Raw genomic sequence first — 16,566 nt, 5'->3', positions numbered from 1 at the left:
TTAGGTTTTTTTTTTTTTTTTTTTTTTCTGAAAATGACCTTTGAGTCTTTCTTCACTTCAATGCCTTTCTTCCTGGTAGCCTTTCTCCTGATACTACACTCAATTTAGGAGATTTTCGAAGTAGAGTTACCCAATTAACACAAGTTGATTGTTAACATAATTCGTCCAAAGTTGTACATATAGTGATCCTTGCATGCTCTTTGGTTGACACTTTTATTATCACCTCTTACGCCTATACTTGCCACTTTCCACCTCATGCAAGACACTTATTTGGCAAAACTTAGGTATCTTGTATGTTGTCCACTTGTACTCTACCGCACATCTTACCTCATATTGCTTAAGTCATCCTTGGACGCATATCCCTTTTTCTATAAGGGTTCTTTAGTAAATTCTTACTGCCAAGAATGCCTAAGACTTTTTTTTCTCCCTAATCTCCCAAACATCCCTCAATGCCTTCAACAAACCATGCCATCTTGACTAGCATTTGGTTGAATTGCCCATTGGCCGCATGGCCTATGTCCACATAGCCCACCTCTTTGTTGCATGACATTCCTTATCCACGTTCTAACTTCTTTAGAGTTTCTTGACATTTCCTAGATGCTTAGCTTCCTTGCCTAGCGCATACCCTTGGTCATATAGCCTTGTCTTATAGAGGTTGTCTTGACACCTTTCGGCCATACCACATCTCAACCTTTGGCCACCCAACATGTCTCTTTAGAGGTTCGCTTGACACTTTTGGCCGCCTAGAGTATGCAACATGCCCTAGCTAACACTTAGCCAATTTTCGAACACCCTTTAGGCCTTTCTTTGTTACGATGACACTTTTCTTTTGTCATCTTAAAAATATTAACACATCTTCCATAACACTTCAACTAAACTATCCAATCTTAAACCATCTTTCTCCTAACATCAACCCCTAATGTCCTATTGAGTTATTTAGATGAATTAAGGATTATTGGGTATCGGGGTTTACACGCGAGATGTAAGTCTTCCTCCTTGGAATTACGTATAGTAGTGTGCGGAGGGAGAGGAATGTGATGCAGTTCTTCCTCCTCAACCCTAAGGAATTCGTCTTCGCTAACAATGCCCTTTTTATCGGGTAAGGGCTTGTTCGGTCAGGTCGTGAGGTGAAGGATGTTGTTATAATGATGAGGTATTTGGTGGTGAGAGGATAATATTAAAGGTTTTGAGGTGTCTTCTTCTTCTCTGCCATTCCATTCTTCTCCCTTAGCTTTATTAAAGGTTTTGAGGTGTCTCTGTTCTTCTTTATTTTGATGGAGTGTTATGGTTTGGTTGAGATTCGCCTGAGAACATGCATAAGGGGTGATTGGAGAAAAGCTAAAAGCTTAGGAACCGTCGGAGGAAGGGCAGATCATTAATTGTATGTTACGCCTTCCTCTGACGTGGTGGCAGCAACGTTGAGAATAGATTTAGGGATTCCCGACGTATCATTAATCGCGTGGGAATATGTTTAGGGATTTCTGACGTTTAACAAATCAGGTCAAGAATAGGGTGCTATTCCGACGTTTTCGTTGTGCGTCAGGAGTTCTCTGTCTTTTTTAACTCCATTCTTTACATAAAAAAAACATAAAGAGAAAGAAAATGAGAGAGAGAGAGGGAGACCGAGAGGAAGATTGAGAAGAAGAGGGCATTGTCATCTCCATTGCCGTCCCTGTTGTCGTCCTGTCGTCGTCGCCATCGGTAAGTGGTTTAGTTTAGATATTGTTTTGTTTTAGTTAATTAGTTTTAGTATTTAGATTTCAAATTTGTTTTAGGTGTTAGATTTTAGATTTCAAATTAGTTTTAGTATTTAGATTTTGAATTAGTTGTAAGTTTTAGTATTGAAATTTAATTTCAAGTGTTGTTAGAATTTTAAATTAGTTGTAGGTTTTAGAAATTTGAATTTGAAGTGTTGAAGTTGAGATTGAAGTGTTAAAGTTGAGGTTGAAGTGTTAAAGTTGAGGTTGAAGTGTTGAAGTTGAGTTTGAATTTAAAATTTTCAATTTGAATTTAGGAATTAATTGAAGTTATTTTTTTTTAAAAAAATAGAGGATCTCCCGACGCATGGTTCCTAGACATCTCTCGATGCTATATTGACAACATCTTCGACGTTCATACAACGTCGGAAGATGTCTAGAAACTCTCGACGCACAACATTGTGCATCGGGAGAGGAACTCCCGATACATTTTTCCTGACTTGTGTTCCGACGTATATTAGTGCGTCAGAAAAGCCTTTTCTGACGCTTTTTATATATCTCCCAATGATTTTATGCATCGAGAGAGCCCTCATTTCTTGTAGTGTTAGACAAAGAGCTTCAATGTGGTAGAGGGGAAAGGCATGACACCTTTAGGTTTCATCAAAGGGAGGATTGAGGTTCTGATTACGGCGCTAAGGTTAACTGCGCCATCTTCTTCTTAATGCAATAAATCATCATTGTGCACTCTAGTGGGATGGTGTTGTTGTCAACCAGGCAGGCGGTTTCGTTTTCAAGTCTTAGTTCTTAATTCTTAACAACCTTTGAGTATTGATGCTCTACCCCAACCCTCATCCAAAACGATAACTAACACAATGGTTTGGAAGTTTTTGTGAAACATCATCTATACTTTTTCTTTAATGGTCGATGAAAAAAAGTCAGGAAAATGGTATTTCTGACCATTTTAAGTGTTACCAAAATATCACATTTGGTGTAGTATGGTATTGTTTTGAATATTTTTGTAAAATAGTGGATCAAGAAGTTTTACTAAGATAAAGTTTCATGTTGGACAAGAGGATAGTGGATGGGAATTAAGTTGAATGGTCCACTTTTTTTTTAAATCCTTTAAGGTTTTATGAAAACCTTTCACAATACCTTTTCATAATCATTTTGTAAAAATAATATCAAATCATTTAAATATACCAAAAAATTATTTCATTTCAAATAAACCTTTCTATGCTTAAAAAATCATTTCATTTTGTCAAGGATCCCGAATCGTTCTCTACGCTTGGTCTCATTACCTCGCGTTTAGACTACTGTATCAACAGCATCTGAGAACATACAAATTCGTCTTTGTTGCTCATACCGCTAAGCTTTATACGCTCATTTCAATGCATAAGTCAGCTTCTTATTACCATGTAGTTCGTACACTCCATAGTGGCCTTCACTCTTTATGTGCACACAAAAGTTAGCATCATCTCAAAGAAACATAATATTGAAATCATAGTCATCAAATCAAGCTTTAACATTATAAATAATGCTTGAAAACATAACTTTTCATAGAAATCTTTCTGAAACATTCTCATCTGAATTCTTCTTTCGAATCAGTAAAGAGAAATCGTAATAAAGTTTCTTAACATAAATTCTTTTGACTGAAAAGCACTCACCAAACTTTACTAAAGAAGTCCTTCTCACAACCATCTTTTCGTGTGGCTAAACCAACAACACTTTAGCATTTCAACAAAACTCTCATCATCCCCTCCTTAGTTACCTAAATTCTCCTATTTTATAGATCCCTTATACTAACTTAGTCATGCAAATCCTTAATATTTAACCTAGTCATGCTCAAATCCTTAATCTTACATGTTAACCCATGTCAAATCAGATTTGACATTTTCTTTACAAACCTTGCTCCCCACCTAACCCAAACCGTGAATAAATTCAACCACTTAACATTTCTCGTGAATAACCTTATCGCTTGATTATATTTTTATTATAAGAAACGTTCCACATGAACTAACCAACTTTTACTCGCATAAAACTCTTATCACGAACTTAAACTCCAAGGCTTCCTCGTAGACTTCTTCTCCACGAAATGCTTGATTCTTCTCGCGAAGACCACCCAAAACTCCTAGTCTAACACTCAAAACTTTCATTTCTTAACTTACGCAAAGACTTTTTCGCTTCTTATCGCACAACTTCTTTCGCGAACTACACACTTATCGCAAAAAAGTATACTTAACCGTAAAAGATCTTATCACTTAATCTTTCCATGGATTTATTTGAACACCAACTTCTTAATTCTTAGCCGAATTTTACTTCCTTACTCGAATTAGAAATGGGTCGCACAACTTCCTTCGCAAACTACCCACTGAATCGCAATAACGTATACTTAACCATAAATTTTTTTATCGCTTAATCCTTTTCGTGGATTTATTCAAACGCCAAATTCTTAATACCTAGCCAAATTTACTTCATTACTCAAATTAGAAATGGGTCTCACATTTAGAGCCTATCGCTTCTTTAAGATACATGATCTTACTGATTCAGAGAAATTAACCACAGGCGTTATTAGTTTTGATGATCTGGCATTGGATTGGTACCAAGCACAAGAAGAGTTGGAAGTTTTTAAGAATTGGGCTGACCTGAAAGAACGAATGCTTGTACAGTTTCGATCAATTCGAGAAGGAACTTTGGTTGGAAGATTTTTCTCAATCAAACAGAAAATGAATGTAGAAGACTACCGCAACCGATTTGATCGATATTTAGCTCTAGTAGCATTTCTTCAAACGGTAGTGTTAGAGGAGACTTTGATGATTGGGCTTAGCCCATGAATAAAAATGGAAGTGGAAACTGTGGAACCGATTGGGTTGGCCCAGATGATGAAATTTGCGTTGAAGATTGAGAATAAGGAACTAGTGAGAAAAGAGTGTGGGTTGAGCAGTGCATTTCATGTAAAACTGCAACTCACCCTATCTATTGTGGAAAACAACAATACAATGATGACTAAGGAAGAAACCAGCAATGGAAAGTCTACTGATGAGAGCTATCACCCTGAAGGGAGTTACTGATAGAACTAAGACATGCACAACAGAAAAAGAATCGAAATTCTACCCTAATTGGGCTTAATTAACGAGACTAAACCAAAAAATAAGGTTTTTAGAATACTTACATTTGAAGCTGCGTTTTATTCGAACAACCACTAAGTTTGACTTAGTATCCTCTAGACTCATAATCGAGTTGTGGGACCCGTTGGATGAAAGAACCGGACGAGAGAAATAGATGAAAAAAATGGGCGTGGTAAATTTTCTTTTTTTTTTTTAAGTAAATAAGAAAAAGAAATTCCATTTGGTGTGAAAGCCCAAATTTAATAGGAAAATGAAAGGGAATTCCTTGGAAAGTTGGTTTGTGTGTCATTAAAAGTCAAGGTGGAAAACAAAGTACAACATATGGCTAAATGTGAGAGTAGGCGTGCAAGTATAATAAATACCTACCAAGATGTTTATTAATAACATGTGTTTGATACATAATTACAACACTTTGACCAAACAACCAATGCTTAACTATTTTCAAAACGTCTGGTCATCTCGCTGCAAATCCTTCAACCTTCTTCTCTACTTGGCCTAAACACCTCATCTTGGAAGATGAATTTTTGAAAGAATGTCTAAAAGACTAAGGTTTTATGAAATCCTTTTCGCAATACCTTTTCATAAACATCATTTCGCATAAACAACATCAAATAATTTTATCTCGCATAAACCTTTCTTTATCCTTAACATACTCATAACATAACAATTTCACATAAACACACATTAGTTAACATTCATTCCTTTCACCAAGGATTTTGAATCGTTCTCTACACTTTGATGTAGAACATCTCCCTTCTTGATGTTTCTTGAGTTTTATCCTAGAGGAGTGGTTTGAATTACCATTTTTATAGTTTAGGATTAGTTATTTGAATTACCAATTTTGTATCTTGAGTTAGTTATAACTAACTCAACTCCAAGTTAAACTAACTCAACCCCAAGTTAGTTTAACAACTCTCGTAATCTCCAGCCTATAAAAAAGCTTCTCATTTTCATTAATAAGACATAAAAAAAAAAGAGGCATTATACATAAAGATTTCTAGCTTTGCAATTACTGCATCAATTGGTATCAGAGTGTGATCCTAGCTCACTCTTCCCTAAAAAAACTTGGATCCTACCACTCTTATCCATGGACGCAGAAGCCTCCTTCAACCAAGGCTTGCAGTTGGTAGAACAAGCTATTGAAGAACTTCGAAAAGGGCAGTCGGATATACAGCAATCGTTAGTAGAATTAACAAACCTTTTTACCCGATTTCATGTCCAACCTTTAGAAGAAGCAATTCATCCCCCAAGAAACCCAATTGCAGCAAACCAAGAAAGACAAGAAAGACCAAGAAACCCAATTGCAGCAAACCAAGAAAGACAAGAAAGACCAATAAACCCTGTTGTAAACCAAGAACTACTAAGAAATCAACCTATTCACATCCACAATAATCGATTGTATGGAAACAACGTACTTGGAAATTTCTTAAACGATTCTGACTCTTTCGATGAAGACAACTTGCTGAACATTCATCAAGAACCTCAACAAAGGTTTGGACTTCGACCATACTTTCAAGAAGATCAAGAAATACGTATGAAAGTGGATCTCCCTACCTTCAATGGTCGAATGGACGTGGAGAAGTTTCTTGATTGGATCAAGAACGTAGAAATTTTTTTCGACTATGCCAATACACCCGAACACAAGAAGGTTCGATTAGTTGCTCTCAAACTTCAAGGTGGCGCAAGCGCTTGGTGGGATCAATTACAAAACAATAGACGATTATTCGGTAAACAATCTAAAGATTAGCTGAATATCTTATAAAAAGATGTTGCCGTAGGCTTAGTGGTGACAGGTGAGAAAGTAAGCTGTATCTTTTATGACTCTTAAACGTTGAAGTCAATCAATGAGTTCCAAATGCAATATTGGAAGTTTTCTTAAATATTTTGATGCTTTTGCATGTTGTGAAAGAACTTGGTTAGATGTGAGAAAGGGGTTTATGAGATTAGTTACTTACTATTCCCTTTTTCACTGTCATTGCTACTCCGTAGACATGCTATGGGCTCGTGTTTCTGTAGAATATAATTCAGATGCTCTTTCTCTAGAATATAATTTATGTGCTTTCTCTACAAATTTGAAGTAATTTCTACTGCTTTTGCTAATATTCTCTAAAGCTTATTCAAAATGTAGTTGTTTAATGACTGTTCAGATTTAAAATATATTATAGAGTTAAATTTAACACAGTTAATCAGCTTAAGCATTTGACTCTGGTGTTCTTAAGATATAAATTCAAATCCCTATAATTTTATCATGTTGATCTTTTCAATCTTCTCACATACCGTCTTCATTTCATAATCTTGCCTACTAGCTGTGTATCATCAATGAAATTACCATAGGAGTCCACATGTGGTAATTATGGATCTAGCACGATATACTGCGTATCATGTTGTTGGAGATCAGTTTAAATGATTAACCAGTCTATTGGTGGTTTGAGTCTTTTCTTTTGAATCTATAGGTTGTTCAATGGTCTAATATTAACTGTGTTTAGATTTATGGTAATTTTCATTCTTTTACAGCCTTAATAACCAAGAAAAGGTGTGCTTTGATAATCTTTTCTTTCTCTTCAGCATGTTGGTAATGTAGAAAGATTACATGTATACTATGCCCATGGACTAGATAGCCCAACCTTTGTTCGCCGGTGTTATTGGCTCCTAGATAAGTATGTTATGGTTGAAAGAAAATTGTTAAATTGCTTGCTACCAGTTGTTTCAGTGGGGTCTATCCCCATCATGCCACAAGCAAAGAAAAATGAAATTAGACAGTGGCAGTATATCGTGTTCTACTTATATAATTTATGACTTTCTTCTGCTTTTTGTTCAGGACCTTTGAACACATTGTCCTTGTTCATTACCGTGAAACACAAGAGGTTAGGTTCAACACAATGCATCTGCAGTTACTAAAATATTATCTTGAGACAAACTTTTATCATTTGGACTACTACATCTATTTAAGATTTGCTGATTTTTCCTCCATGGTTGCAATATTAGAACTTCATCCAAAATAATGTTGTCATGTGTGTCTTTAAATTTTTACTGGCAGTCTGGCACCATATAGATCTAGTAGTTGTGCATGCATGTCTTCCTCTCTATCCTCCATTGAAAAACTCGATAATTATCTATTTGTGTTTTATTTTGATGATTTAATCCAACATTTATTATGGATAAAGTCAGCCATAAAATACATATGTTTACTACTGCTCTTTGTACATTTTAAATACTAGATTTCTTGATGATTGTTGTCTTTAAGTTGCTCTTAATGTTGTTGCATATCGAGAAATGCACTGTAATTTCTGTACCAATTTTATCACTGCTTTTAACTAAATCTTCAAAAATCAAGGCACCACCTGGATGTAGAGTGCTATATGGTGATTCAAGTGTTGAGAGTTCTCTTTCTTCTGCTATCCATAAATTTATGGAATGGAAAGGCAATGATCATGACACTATTTTTTGTCAGATAAACACAGGTTTCATATGCTTCAACTCTGTGGTGCTTCACAGCACACGGATAAAACTTCCAAACATTCTGCACCCAATATTACCATAATGCATTTGGACACTTCATTAACAACTTCTTACAATTAGCCTTTCTATATTGAAAATAATTCGTTGTCTTAACTTCATGTTGCTGCTAGTTTCAAAATTTTGCATCCACATCGTTGAACTCAAATTCTGGTTCTGTCTCTAACCCATCAACTCCGTGGCTTTTATCGGAGGAACTTGATTCCAAGGCTACTCATGTTTATTCTCTTGGTGAAAATGAATTGTTAGGTGATACTGGCCGAACCTGTCAAAAATAAATGAGTCATAGTTTGTTTGATCATTCATTTTCTAATCTTTCTTCTTTATATTTAATTAGTTGTTTAATTTCTTAAAAAAGAATTCTGGTTTATTTATAGTATATTTGGTAGTATGCATGCCTCAGCTCCTTTAATGCATGTCTCTTACAGTATATTTGGTAGTCTTTTATAATGTTACACCCTTTTTTTTAATTCCTAAAACCTTTTAACTTTCCAAATTTTCATTCATTCTTTTAGAAAATTATTTTCATTATTTTTTTATGGTTACAAAACCATCCATTAACTACATTAATTAGACAATTCACTCCAATAATAAATAAATAACTTTTTTGGATCTAAGGTCTTTTCTCATTCTACAAATTTAATTTACTATATAAAGGTTATTATGCTAATTGAAAAATATATTTCTCTCAAGTATGCAATGACAGAAAATTAGGTTATAAATATAAAAAAAAAATAGGTATTATAATTTTTTTAAAAAAATTATATTTTATTTTTTAATAAAACCTTGCATTTGGGGATTCACATGTTGTTACTTGTCGAACCAAAAAAGATAAATTCGTGGTGAAAACTCTTTAAAAGCCCAATTCGTGGAAGGAAAAATTGAACTGTGGCGTTGAGTTATTTTGTTGTTGAAGAAGATCAGTAAAAAACCCACAGCATTAAAACTTCTTTTTGTTTCTTTAAGTATATTTTAGATTGCAACGTATTTTCTATTTGGGTTTAGTTAGGGTTTCTCTTGTTTATTCCAAGATATGCATGGATAGTTCATGTTCGACTATTTGGAAAGAGGGATTTATGTAGCACGGGTATTATATTCTGGTTTTGGAAGTGTCGAGATAAATTAAGGACTTTTTTAATCTTCTTCAAACAAACCTATACGAAGGCGAAGAATAATTTGTGCTTGTATTTTAGTCGGAATAAGAAGAAACATGAAGAGAATGCCCACGAGGAAAATGACCATGAGAAAAAGTTGTGTATTCCTCCATCCATAACTGAGCTCTCTAATGTGTATTCCTCCCTCCATAACTGGCTTACTTTGGACTGTTTGGATAGAAAGAAGAATCCTTCGAAGCCCTAGACTTGTCTCTACCGCATTCGAAAATGCCAAGTTCTCTCTGAGGATCTCTAACTTCTGCCGTGTTCACCGTCCGTCCGTCCGCGTTCACCACGTCTGCGTTCACCGCGTTCACCACGTCCGAGTTTATCTAATATATTTTTCCAAATCTTAAAGAAGAACTTTTGATTTCATTGGAGTTTATCATTAGAGGCATTACTATATTGGCTGCCTCTCAGTGGGCGATAGGTTTTCCAATGGTCATTTGAGACTGGTTGATAATAGCAAAAGTTAGAGCTTGAGAAGAAGGAGCGAAGAAAGTAGTGAAGACAAAAGAAGAAAGAAAGCTGAGTGAAAAACGAAAATTGACAAGGTAGAGATGTGACATGAAAATGATGATGAGAAGTGAAGGAGGCACGACACAATACTGGTACACAATAACAAAGCCTTGATAATTAAAAAAAGGATGGTGCCAAGAAAATTTAAATACAAAAAAAATGAAGGTTCTTGCAAGTGTATTGAGTGAATGGGAGAAAGAAAGGATAAAAAAGGTAGAAAGAGAGAAAGAGAAGTCAAGGGTAGAGATACATAGCTTTGTATATAGAAACTTTATGTTTATACTCCATTATACGTTGTGGAGAATATAACATCCTGATATGTTTGATTCAATTTGAATGATGCAATTATTTATTTTTCTGCAATAATTCTACTTCTAGAACCTAAATTTTGAAAGCCTACTAATTTTTCAGAATTAATTCGAGACCCCACTTTTGCTCCCCTTCCTACCTACGGTTACTTTTTGCTTAAACTTTAAAAGTTGTTTCAAAATTTTTGCTGAAACTTGTAAAATTTGTTTGAAGTTCGTATATCTCTCACATATTGCAAGGTTTCTTAATTATTTTATTGAATTTCCTACATAAATGCATTCAAACATGAGTTGACATAAATGCATTTTGCTATCAAGAGAGTATACCATACATGCATGTGTAGGACTTTTATCCCTTATATTTTATAATTTGTCTTACTACTGTTATTGACTGATATACCAATATACATGTGTAAAGTATTGATCATATAATTAATATTAAATTTATTACATTCACTCATCAATTTAAGTTTTTTAGTCAATGTATGTTCATGATGTACCATGGTCATATCATAATAGAATAGATCCAAGATTATATATGTTCAAACCAACTGGTGATTTAATTATCAAAGATATTATGATTTTGTCCAGTTTTTTTTTCAGTCACTACTAGAAAAATGGATTTTAATCAAGACATTGTGTCGTTGAAAATAAAAGAAAAAAGAGGTGGGATGAGGTACATTGTGTTGTTGAAAATAAAAATATGGATTATTTCTTAAAACAATCATATTGACACAATTTAATTTATTTCAAAACAATTTTTGCGTCATTAATTAACAATTTTTTTGTCATTAAAAAATTTTCAAATGAAAAAACCTCAAATTTCAAAAAAGTTCGAAGTGGGCTACCGAGTCGTTATGAAGAACCCTTGCCCTCCAATTTTTTGCCACTTGCCGTCGTCGATTCCACACTCCAACCACTGTTGTCGTTGCTCCCACAACAAGCCTTCGCCGTCAAACCCACCAATCTAGCCACTTTCGTCGAATAAATTTATTTAGAAATATAAGTTTTAATGACACTTGAAATCAAGAAAAAGGGATATGAGGGAATAAAATGTGTCGTTAAAAATAAAAATACAAAATTTTTTGTGACACAAATTGAGTTTTCTTGACAAAATTTTCGCATTGTAAATAATGGCATAAATTATGTGTCATTAAAAATTACCCTAATAAAAAATCAATGTTTTCCTTCAATCATACGCTTTTTGATTTAAAACAAATAATTCGAAGCTTTCATCCCACTTGTGAACAATGACCGAAAAAAACCTTACTTCATCCCACATTGTCACTATCTTTAGCTCTCTCGCAAATGCTCTCTGGCGACGTTCCCCCCTCTCTCGCAAATACTCTTCACAACTTTTCCTCTCTCAAAATTAAGCTCTTCGCCCACCGTTTGAAGGAACTCACCAAATTTGCAAGTAATTGAAGAATTTGTGGTCCATGAGATCGATTAAGTCCATTTATGAGTTAGTTTGATTAGATTATGTCACATATACATGTATTACAATTAAGGGACACTTGCGAAAATGGCAAAATAAGTTATAATAATTAAGTCCATAGAACACATACTTTATTATTTGAGAAAGTGACAAAAAAAAGACCAACTGTAACGACCCAACTTTTCTAGGTAAGTCGAGGTCGTTAATTTTTGACAAAAGACTTTGGTTGATACAAAATGAAATGTAAGCCAATTGAAAAACAACTTTAAGTCAGGCCTGATTTTCAAATATTCCAAAAACTTAAAAAAAGTACTATTTACAAATAAAAGTTTGTAAGCTAAGTTTCAATACGTCTTAAACCTAAAAAAAACAATAAGCGGAAGCAAAATAACACATTTCCTATGGCAATCACACTTCCTTCCTGCCCCTCGCCGGTTTGCCGCCTTTATTACCTTTGCCTGAAAATTAAACATAAGAAGGGTGAGTATAAAAATACCTAGTAAGAGACCCTCTACTGGTCCCGTCAGGGGAAAAATAAATTGTTAACATTCTATTGGGACACCCTGTACAGTCGCAGTCTTGTGATCCCGTAGGATGCACATTTCAGTCTAACGCCCCGAGGGACGTAGTACATTTCAGTGTAGTGTTCTGCAGAAACACATATCAGTCTAATGCTCCCGAAGGTGCAGAATAATTGGTGATCCCGTGGGACACCTATAAGGCACACATCCCAATAAAAGCTAACAATTTTTCCCCTCAATCCATTCGTACCATCTTTCAGTTACTTCAAAATATAAAGTTCTTTCACTCAACGTTCTAACATTCAACTTATCTCACTTTAGCCCAATGTCTGTCAGTAACATACTAATACGTCAGTCAATCAAACTATATAGTCATAACGCCTCTCAGTTCACCAGCACACAGTCATACTTTAGTATAACGTACACCCAGTCTAAACGACAATCACAAGTTCACATCCGCATCTCATACAAACACAATCTACAATTGTCGTCCTGTCTACATCCACACACATATATATATATATTCCAAGACAATCACAATATGCATTCAACATCAAGTCTACTTCAATCCATGTGTATATATATATTTTCAGTCATCCACAGTATACATTCAACACCGAACCTACATCCATACGTACTCAATCAGAGGTGACTAACATTACAATTCAAAAGCATAGGTGAGTCTAGTAGAAAATAAAATCCCTTACCTCACTTTTATGCAAGTTCTTCAATCTACTAAATCCAATGAATCAAATCCTAAACATAATCAATCATAAAATCAACATCTTTCTAAATAGTTTCAACCATTCAAATTACCCCATATGTAAATTCCACAACTTACCCAAGAAGTGGAAAATCAAGTCCACTTCAACCTTTTGGAAAATCAAGGATTCGCTCACTGAATCAAGATGTACCTTCAAGAATTAAGCATTTCGCCAACAATTAAATCCAATGGCAGCATTCAACAAAAACCAAGAAACCAACAAAAACCATAACTTGTTCTTACCCAAATATGAGCCCAATGGTTCACGGCGAGGCAAAAATGACAATCAAGAACGAATCAAGTAGCTGTAAATAGAGCAACACTGAATGCGACTCCACTGGAAAAGAAAATCGGCTTCAAATCGTAACTCCGTCTTACAACGAGCAGAAGAACATCGACTTGATAGGGGACACGTAATTTAGGAAGAGATCGACTTGGATCCGTGTATGACTTCACGAGATGTATGCGTCGACGGCTTCACGGAGGTGAAGACAGACGCGGTCGGAGAGTCACGCAGCAGTGCAGAAAACGGAGGAGAAAGGAACGGGCGGCGGCTGGGCTTGGCTTCGACGGAGACAGAGATTGCGCAGCAGGGCTTCACGAACGGAGAGGAAAGGAATGGGCACGGAGACGCAGATCTGGACGACTGCTGCAAGGTGACGCGTACGGCACTTCACGAACCGACCGACGGTTGCAGCGACGGATCTGGGTTATGGCGAATTGCAAGGGTGAAGCACAAGTGACGGCGAGGACCTGGACGGCTCGGCGATGCAGATCTGGATGACGATTTGCTTTCCGAGGGAGGCACGACGGTTATGAGCGGAGAGGCACGACGGTAGTGAGCGGATGGGCGCGGCGGTTTCGATCCGAAGGAGAAAAGGAAGACGACCGGAAAGAAGAAGAAGAAACGACCGACAGCTTGTGTGGCCGACTGGGTGAACGGAGAAGAGAGGGATTGTAATGCCCCAAAGGTATATATATATATATATATTTTGTTTTTATTTTATATATATATATATATATATATATTTATTTAATTATATTTAATTTAAATAAAAAAGAAAAGAAAAAAGAAATTCTCTCTCTCTCTCTCTCGCGCGCTGCACAGCCCCCCCCCCCCGTTCTCTTCTCTTTTCCTTTCTCTTTTCTTTCTTCTTTTTCTTCCTCTTTTCTTCTCCGCTCTACGGCCGCCGCCCCTATTCTTCTTCCCGTCCTGCCGCAGCCAACCGCAGCCAGCCGTCGATCCTTTCTCCTCCGTTTTCTTTCCGCCGCAGCCCAGCCGCCGTCTCTGTTCGCGAAGCAAGGCCGCCGCGTGACCTTCCGCCCACCGCCGTGTGACCCTCTGTCCAGATCTGCACCGCTAGATCGAGGCGTCCACCGGGTTCGTCTGTTTCTGTCTCCGTTCACCGAAGCCGAACCCAACCGCCACCCTTTCTTTTCTTCTTCGAGCCAAAAAAACTGCCACTGCAACCGTCAGCCGCCGCGTGACCTCTGCCCAGCACCGCCGCGCGACCTCTGTCTCCGCGCCGTTACCCAGATCTGCGTCGCCGTGCCCCGTCCTAATCGTCTCTGTCTCCGTCGAAGTTTTTGTTGGTAAGATTGAAGTTATGAAATTGTAGTCGTTTCCAAAACAATTTAAGTATGGGTTGTGATGTTTTCAAGGTGTTCAAACGTTACGGATGGGTTAATTGACTAATTTGATAAATTATTCTTCAAGGTGTGAAAGGTAACTTTGGATCACTTAAATTCACAACCAATTTGTGAATTGTTGAGGGTTCAGTTCGCCAGTATTTCGGTAAGTTGTGGAATTTACATATGGAGTAATTTGAAAGGTTGAAACTATTTAGAACGATGTTGATTTTATGATTGATTATGTTTAGGATTTGATTCATTGGATTTAGTAGATTGAAGAATTTGCATAGAAATCGAGGTAAGGGATTTTCTACTGGACTTACTTATGATTGTGAATTGTATGTCTGAATGATTATCTTTGACTGAGTAAAGATGTTGAGATGATACTTATGTTTATACACGTATGGGTGTAGATTCGGTGCTGAATGTACACTGTGGATTGACTGAAAATATATATACATATGCATAGGAATTGAAGTAGACTTAATGTGGAATGCATATTGTGATTGTCATGGAATATATATATATGTGTGGATGTGGACAGGACGAAAATTGTAGATTATGCTTGTATGAGATGCAGATGCGATCTTGTGATTGTCGTTTAGATTGGGTGTCGTTACGCTAAAGTATGACTGTGTGCTGGTGATCTGAGGGGTGTATTGACTGTATAGTTTGATTGACTGATGTATTAGTATGTTATTGACAGACATATGACCTAAGTGAGATAAGTTGACTGTTAGGACGTTGAGAGAAAGAACTCTATGTTTTGAAGTATCTGAAGGATGGGTTGAATGGAATGAGGGGATAGATTGTTAGGTTGTATTGGGATGATTACCTTGTAGGTGTCCCACGGGATCACCAATTTATTTTGCACCTTCGGGAGCATTTGACTGATATGTGTTCTGCAGAACAACTTGACTGATATGTACGTCCCTCGGGGCGTCAGACTGATATGTACGTCCTTCGGGGCGTTAGACTGAAATGTGTATCCTACGGGATCACAAGACTGCGACTGTACAGGGTGTCCCAATAGAACTTTAACAATTTATTTTCCCCTGACGAGACCAGTAGAGGGTCTCTTACTGAGTATTTAAAATACTCACCCTTCTTATGTTTAATTTTCAGGCAAAGGAAATAAAGGTGGCAAACCGGCGAGGGGCAGGAAGGAAGCGTTGATGCCATAGGAAACGTGTAATTGCTTCCGCTTATTTAAGATTGATTTGAAATTTAGTTTACAAACGTTTGTTGCAAACAGTATTATTTTATGTTTTCTTGAATGTTTAAAAATCAGGCCTGACTTGAAGATGTTTTTTTTTTTAAAAAAATTTCTTACGTTTTGTTTTATATTAATCAAAGTCGTTTATTTTGTTAAAAATTAACGATCTCGACTTACTTAGAAAAGTTGGGTTGTTACAGTTGGTATCAGAGCCTAAGTTTTAGGTTCTGTAGACTGACTTACGATGTAAGTCTATGTTTTTGTGTTCCTATGGCAAACGCGACCCTTCGTCTCTCGTCAGGTATGCTTTTATGCTTATATGTATGGTTATATGTATATGACCTTGCCTAAGTTAAACTAGAATTACATGAATGTTATGATTTAATGGTGAAGGATTTAATGGTGAAATTTAGGAAAAATGTTGCCATGTAGACGTGTTCAAAGGGGTGGTCGAGTAGTAGAAAAGTAAGACGTTGTTAGCGAAATTGTCTGTTTTGTGATTGGAAATCTAAGAAAAATAAGTTATGTAGGTGGTTTTTTAAAGAGGACTAAATACACGGTCAAGTTTATACGAAACACATTAAATGGTTTTAGAATGGAGGTATTGGAAAAGAAACAAGGAAGATGAGCATTGTTGTCTTGATGTGACTTTAAGAAACAATTTTGAGTTTCTCGTG

General features: G+C 36.2%; 3 long non-coding RNA genes across 3 annotated transcripts; 1 reads left to right on the top strand and 2 right to left on the bottom strand.

Moving 5' to 3' along the window:
• Positions 1–7,915: 7,915 nt before the first annotated feature.
• LOC116406140 lies at positions 7,916–11,835 on the bottom strand. The gene is made up of 2 exons (XR_004219170.1): positions 11,168–11,835; positions 7,916–8,603 (listed from the first exon to the last, which is right to left on the bottom strand). It is a non-coding gene; the product is annotated as an uncharacterized LOC116406140 (long non-coding RNA).
• Positions 11,836–12,037: 202 nt separating this feature from the next.
• On the bottom strand, positions 12,038–13,962 carry LOC116406137. The gene is made up of 4 exons (XR_004219167.1): positions 13,285–13,962; positions 13,120–13,192; positions 12,986–13,034; positions 12,038–12,215 (listed from the first exon to the last, which is right to left on the bottom strand). It is a non-coding gene; the product is annotated as an uncharacterized LOC116406137 (long non-coding RNA).
• A 659-nt stretch (positions 13,963–14,621) lies between these two features.
• LOC116406138 lies at positions 14,622–15,863 on the top strand. Its single transcript, XR_004219168.1, has 3 exons — positions 14,622–14,836; positions 14,922–14,971; positions 15,799–15,863. It is a non-coding gene; the product is annotated as an uncharacterized LOC116406138 (long non-coding RNA).
• Positions 15,864–16,566: the final 703 nt, after the last annotated feature.

This window comes from Cucumis sativus, unplaced genomic scaffold (assembly GCF_000004075.3).
Source record: "Cucumis sativus cultivar 9930 unplaced genomic scaffold, Cucumber_9930_V3 scaffold67, whole genome shotgun sequence".
NCBI lineage: Eukaryota > Viridiplantae > Streptophyta > Magnoliopsida > Cucurbitales > Cucurbitaceae > Cucumis > Cucumis sativus.
This window is presented reverse-complemented; position numbering and strand designations above follow the sequence as displayed.